At 45.7% G+C, this 6,799-nt stretch overlaps 1 non-coding gene across 1 annotated transcript; it reads right to left on the reverse strand.

Annotated features, from left to right (window-relative positions):
* Positions 1-4,176: 4,176 nt before the first annotated feature.
* Positions 4,177-4,283, reverse strand: LOC120278312. Its single transcript, XR_005541649.1, has one exon. It is a non-coding gene; the product is annotated as a small nucleolar RNA R71 (small nucleolar RNA).
* Between the last annotated feature and the right edge of the window lie 2,516 nt (positions 4,284-6,799).

Consider the following 6,799-nt stretch of genomic DNA (forward strand, 5'->3'; position numbering starts at 1 on the left):
TTATGCAGGTAGGGTTGTGAGGTGGAGTATGAAGGAAATAAGCCAATGTGGATCATAATGCACCAATTTTGGAGGAAATCTTGCTAAGCTTCAAACGCGAAGACATAGGTCAGGTGTGAGATGCTAGAGTGTGTGCTAACCTCCTCGCATTCGAGTGAGCACATCCATTTGGAGTGGCACAAAGGTAGTCACACTCAAGCATTCTGATTTATGCACTTAAGAAGGAGAGCTCCACCAACATGTATATCATTGAAGAAGCAAGTGATTCACGACGTAAACGTGTGCCCGTTTACGTTACCCCGATGAAAATATGGAATTGAGAAGTTATTCAGGTCGAAGACTGTAGTAGAGTATTGTAGCATGTACTATAGCAGCACTGTTCACAGCCGGCCTAGAAATCAGAGAAACAGAGAATCCACACGGGCGTGTGAAAATTATCCACGACCGTGTGGAAATTCCGCACGAGCGCGTGGAGCATCCACGCCCGTGTAGTCGCCCGATTCCAACACTATTTAAAGCCGATTCAGTCCCGATTTTTGTATTCTTTTCTCCATCTTTTCCCCAACTTGAGAGAGGACTTCGGCTAGGGTTTTGGGGGATATTGGCTAGGGCTTTGGAGAGATTCTATGGCTCCGACATCGCATGTCGTTTGGAAGAAGGTTATTGGGAGAGCTTTCGTCGGCATCGATCCGGCGAGGTGTAACCTAAGCCGGACAAAGGATCCCTTGTGACGAGTAGAGGACTCTCCACAAGACCATCGACACGACAAACGAGGGCGTTTCTTTATGGATTCACTGGTTTTACATTCGATTTCTTTGATTGTACTTAGCTCCATGGAGTGCTAAACCCCTAGTGGGTACTTGGGTGATTGTGAACCCTACGATGTATTCGTTTCATTGAACTTCTTCATTGTGCTTTCAATAAATTGATGTTTATTGTGAGTTCCAACCTTGAATGCTTGATTATACGAGCATTTCCTCTAGAGTGACACTAGGGTTCAGAGTTCTTGTTGGTAACCTTGTGAGTGAGTGACACACCACGAGCGTTAGACAAAGCTAGGTTGGAGAGGGTTGAGAGGATGAGTTGAGAGGTACAGGAGCGTCCCTTTCCCCGCTGACGTGATAGATTCTACCTCCATTCCTCGAGTTCTTTGCGGCCATAATAGAGTGAATGGTCTAAGGGATGAATCTCCGCTGGGGCTAAGTTGCGCGTGAAACGGAGTGAAGTGTTGAGGGGATCTTCGTATCTATGGCTTAATTGTGGTTAGGGACCTTCCGCTTGGACCAAAGGGTTAGGTCTATAATTAGGAAGAGATTTATCACCTGGAATCCCTAGAGCTTATTGCAACTTTATTCGAGTGCGAGGTTGAGAGGTTATTTAATCTCTCCTCCTGGACATGAATAGAGTTAAGCATAGTTGACCTTAGATTTGGGAATATGTATGTAAGGATTTCCACGACTCACCATTGCATTGATTAGGAAGCATAATAGAGAGTTCTTGCACTTGAAGCGATTATCCTAGGTAAAGCATCATCCGAGTACCCCATCTTTATCGATTGCCTTACCTCCTCTTTACTTTTGCTCTCTTACTTGTTGATTTTAATTGTTGAGAATTGAATCATTGTCACACTTATCATTCTTGATATTCCACATAGCTAAGAATCGAATTAAGGGTCTTTACTCCCTACTCCCTGTGGATTCGATACCCGCTCACCCGTGATTATTACTTTGACAAACCCGTGCACTTGCGGGATATACGCAAGGGGATCTTGTCAAGTTTTTGGCGCCATTGCCAGGGAGCTAGGCTGACAAGGTCCCCTTGCATATATCCCACAAGTGCACGGGTTTATCGAAGTAATAATCTCGGGTGAGCGGGGTTAAATCCACAGGGAGTAGCGAGTAAAGACAGCTAGATGCGATTCTTAGCTGTGGTATCGGCTAATGATGAGTGTGATGGTTCAGTTCTCGGCAATTAAGAGAGCAAAATGAGAGCAAGGGAGGCGTGGAAGATGGTTGCTCAGGACTGGTAATCGCTGGACTAGCTGCTGGTCAGCATGATCGTGGAAGCATCAGTCCCAAAGTCTGGGTCAACATGCTCACTCTCATTGGTGTCCCGGGATGGGAGATTAAATAACCTCGACCTCGCGCTCAGTCAAGCCAGCAGTGTGCTCTAGGGGTTCAAGTGATAAATCGGCTTCTGATTATGAACCTGCTGGTCCACGGGACGGTCCCTAGCCACAGTGAGCCCTAGATACTAGGATCCCCTTAACGCTTTCACTCCATTGCACTGCAGCTAGCCCCAACGGAGGTTCATCCCCGAGACCATTCACTCTATGACATAGACTCAGGAACGGAGGAGATCTATCGCGTCGGGAGAGGGGACGGCTACCTGCTGATCGTCTCAGACCCTCCACCTAGCGCTGCGTGCTGTGTGTCACTCACTCGAGGTGACCAGAACTCTCGAGCCCTAGTGTCACTCTGGGAAATGTTCGTACAGTCAAGCATTCAGGGTTGGAACTCACAATAAACATCAATTTGATTGAAAGCATGTAAAAGAAGCTCAATAAAACAAATGCATCTTAGGGGTTCACAATCACTCAATACCCTGCTAGGGATAGCTCTCCATGGAGCTAAGTACAATAAAAATCGAATGTGAAGCAATAAATCCATAAAAGAAACCCCCTTTGATGGTCGTGTTGATGGTCTTCTGGAGAGTCCTCTACTAGTCAGTCAGATTCCCTCATCCCGGGTATAGGATGCGCCTCGACAGAAGCTCCCCTACCAACCTTCTTCATCAGGAATGACGATGTTAGAGCCATAGAAGCTCTCTAAAACCTTGGCCAATAACCCTCAAAACCCTTGCCGAAGCCCTCTCTCAAGTTGGGGAGAAGATAGAGAAAAGAATACCAAAATCGGGGCTGAATCGGCTTTAAATAGGGTTGGAATCGGGCAACTCCACGGCGTGGGCGCTGCACGCGCTCGTGGGATTTCCACGGGCGTGGATAATTTCCACCGCGTGTGGATTCTCTGTTCTCGATTTCGGCGGCAGTGAGCGATCTTCTACGATGTTACTATAGTGCTCGCTACGACCCTTCGACCGAATAACTTCCCTAATTCCATACTTTCATCGGGGTAGCGTAACGGGCACACGTTCACGTCGTGAATCACTTGCTTCTTCAATGATATATATGTTGGTGGAGCTCTTATTCTTATATTCATAAGACGGAATGCTCGAGTGTGACTGCCTTTGTGCCCCTCCAAATGGATGTGCTCACTCGAATGCGAGGAGGTTGGCACACACTCTAGCATCTCACACCTGTCCTATGTTTTCGCGTTTGAACGTTAGCAAGATCTCCTCCAAAATAGGTGCATTATGATCCACATTGGCCTATTTCCTTCATACTCAGCCACACAACCATACCTACATAAAAGTAACATAAAAACACACGTATTAGTGTAAAAATCTGAGAAAAGTAATGCTCAACATAAGGAATGAACACTTCGCATTCATATCGCACAAGCACTTATCATAGCCGTTTAGAGATACTTTGCACTTTGTTTTCTTAGCTATTTCACTACACATTCTAATTCATATCTTCTTATTCTATCATCGTTCTGATTGTCTTTTTCTTTCTTTTTGGTGCAGCTCTAGGTTATGACCCGAGGGAATCCATCAATATTGATTGAAGGAGACCCTGAGCTTGAACGTACACTTAGAAGAAAAGGGAAAGAACCTGTACAAGAACAGCATAATCCAGCTGATTTGGAAGTGGAAGGATCTGAAAACATGGCAGAACAAAATGAGCAACAATGAACACTATCCGATTATGCCAGACCTTCAGTGTTGGGGACACAATCGAGTATTGTGCATTCCCCAATTATAGCTCAAGACTTCGAGCTAAAGCCGGCATTCATCAATATGCTGCAATAGTCCACAGAATTCAATGGTTTAGCCGATGAGGATCCAATTAGTCACATAGAGAGCTTCCTCGAGGTGTGTGACATGCTGAAGATAAATGGTGTGACGGATGATGCCATCAAATTGAGAGCCTTCCCATTTTCCTTAAAGGGGAAAGCAAAGCAGTAGCTACACTCATTACCTAGAGCATTAATCACTACATGGGAAGAGATGGTAGAAGCTTTTCTAGCCCGTTATTTCCCTCTCGGAAAATCAGCAAAGCTTAGGAATGAGATCTCATCCTCTCTGCAGTTGGAATTGGAGTCTCTATTTGAGACATGGGAAAGGTTCAAGGAACTCCTGCGAAAGTGTCCGCAACACTGATTCCCGGTGTGGATGATTGTTCAAACCTTCTACAGTGGTTTGAACCTGAGTACAAGGCAACTCTTGGATGCGGCAGCAGGAGATACCTTAGGTAGCAAGACCCCCGATGAGGCTCGTCAATTGATTGAGGAAATGGGGTTAAATAGCTACCAGTGGAACGCTAGGGAGAAGAAAAAGATGGCCGGTCTCCATGAAATTGATGCGGTAACTTCATTGGCGGCCCAAGTGGAGAGTTTGAGTAAGAAGCTAGATCTTATAGCTTCAAATAGAGTTGCGGCCATGACCAATTGCACCGGTTGTGGTGGAGGACATGCTCTCTCCGATTGCCCAATCGTCATTGGTGATGTTTCTTCAGTTGAGAACGTTGACTTTGTATGTAATGACATGAGACCTCAAGGGAATCCATACAGCAACACCTACAATTCAGGTTGGAAGAATCATCCCAATTTTTCATGGAGTAATCAAGGACCACAGAAGACCATGGGGCCATCGGGTTTCCAACAATAGCAACAAGCCCCTCAAGTGGAAAACAGAATTTCAGGCTTGGATACCCGAATGGTGGATTTGGAGAAGCTCCTAGCTAGATTTGTTCAATCGGCAAATACAAAGTTTGAATCAGTCGAGGCTACACTTCGCAATCACACCGTCTTCTTGCACAACCTTGAAAATCTGGTGAGGCAAATTGCGAAGTCTCTCTCTGAAAGGCCACATGGAAGTTTACCAAGCAACACGGAAACCAATCCTAGAGAACATGTGAAGGCGATCACTTTGGGAAGTGGTCATGAGGTTGAAGGGAGGCTTCCGAGTGAAAAGTCGAAAGAACACGCACCTGAGGTTGTAGAGGTTGAGAAGGGAGTAAACAAAGAGAAATAGGTGGCACCCCCACCATTCAAGCCAAGAATCCCTTACCCCTCTAGATTGAAGAATGACCAAGGAGATGAACAGTATAAGAAGTTCCTGAGTCTGTTCAAGCAACTCCACATCAATATTCCTTTTGTAGAGGTATTGGCTCAAATGCCTAAGTACGCGAAGTTCCTGAAAGACCTATTGACCAACAAGAGGAAATTGGAGAAGAGTGCTTCAGTGGTGCTAGATGCTTCATGCTCGGCGGTGTTGCAAAAGAACATGCCGAACAAGAAGAAAGACCCGGGAAGGTTCATCATTCCGTGTAACATCAGCAACATAGGTGAGGAAATGGCATTGGCGGATTCAGGGGCAAGTATCAACGTCATGCCATATACTTTCTTCCAAAAGCTAGGCTTAGGAGAGCCTAGGCTTACTCGGATGACTTTACAATTGGCGGACCCAACGGTACGACATCTGAGAGGCATCATTGAAGATGTGCTTGTTAAATTTGACAAGTACATTTTTCCAGTTGACTTTGTAGTGCTAGATGTCGATGAGGATGCGGATGTACCCTTGATACTTTGGAGACCGTTCTTGCGGACTTCCAAAGCATTGATTGACATGAACGGCTGAGAGCTCACATTTAGAGTTGGAGATGACAAGCTCACATACCGCCTTGCTGAAGCCATGCAGCATTCTCTTCATTTCAATGACACTTTATACTTTCTAGACACTACTGATGAGCTTGTTGATGAATATATGCAGGAAATGTTAAACCCGGATCCATATGAAGGTTTGTTCGACCAAAGGGAGAGCAATGAAGAAGTAATGATGCTTTGTTCGACTGGAGAAGAAACATCAGCCCCGGGGATCTTGAAGACGGTGCTCCAAAAAATGAAGAGGGCTCGGAGACGCCACCAAAAACACTCCAAGATTGTTGGAGATGTACATGAGCCAAGGAAGTTGGACGAACCATTGCTAGGTGGTCTGAAGCCCGAGAGTACACCCTCTACCCTCAAGAGACTTTGCTCATCATTCTTTCAAGCCATGGGTAAGAGGGCAACCTTCATTTATGAACCCCCGTGAGGTAAGAAAGATACGTCAAGCTTAGTGACGTTAAACAAGCGCTTCTTGGGAGGCAACCCAAGTGTTTATTGTTCTCGCACCTTTTAGTTTAGTTTGTTTTCATGAATAAACTGTTAAGTGTTGGTGTTTCAATTTTTAAGTGCTTGTGCTGCGATTTTGTTGTGGGTTTTTAAAAGAACTCATTGTGTGTTTTGTTGAGAGTTGGCAAAGTTTGGTCATTTGAGTTCTATTTCGTGTTTTTATCTGGTAAATTTTGCATAATATAGCAGGCTCTGAGTGTGTAAACATGTTCAGAATAGTTCTGCAGAGCCTGCAGGTTTTTCAAAGTCATCCAGAGAAAACACACGGGCATGTGGAATTTCCACACACCCGTGGGTGTATACTACGAGCTCATCCAGAGAAGGCACAGGGGCGTGCGGCTGCCCCTGTGAATGACCATGCAACTGGTGCACGCCCGTGGGTAATTTCCGCACGGGCATGTAAACTCCTGCATTGTTGGGCAGATTTTTCCCGAGAGCACACAGGGGTGTGGACTCGCCCCTGTGGGTGACCTTATGAACCACACACGGGCGTGGGTAATTTCCGC

The sequence above is a fragment of the Dioscorea cayenensis genome, chromosome 15 (genome assembly GCF_009730915.1).
Source record: "Dioscorea cayenensis subsp. rotundata cultivar TDr96_F1 chromosome 15, TDr96_F1_v2_PseudoChromosome.rev07_lg8_w22 25.fasta, whole genome shotgun sequence".
Classification (NCBI taxonomy): Eukaryota; Viridiplantae; Streptophyta; class Magnoliopsida; order Dioscoreales; family Dioscoreaceae; genus Dioscorea; species Dioscorea cayenensis.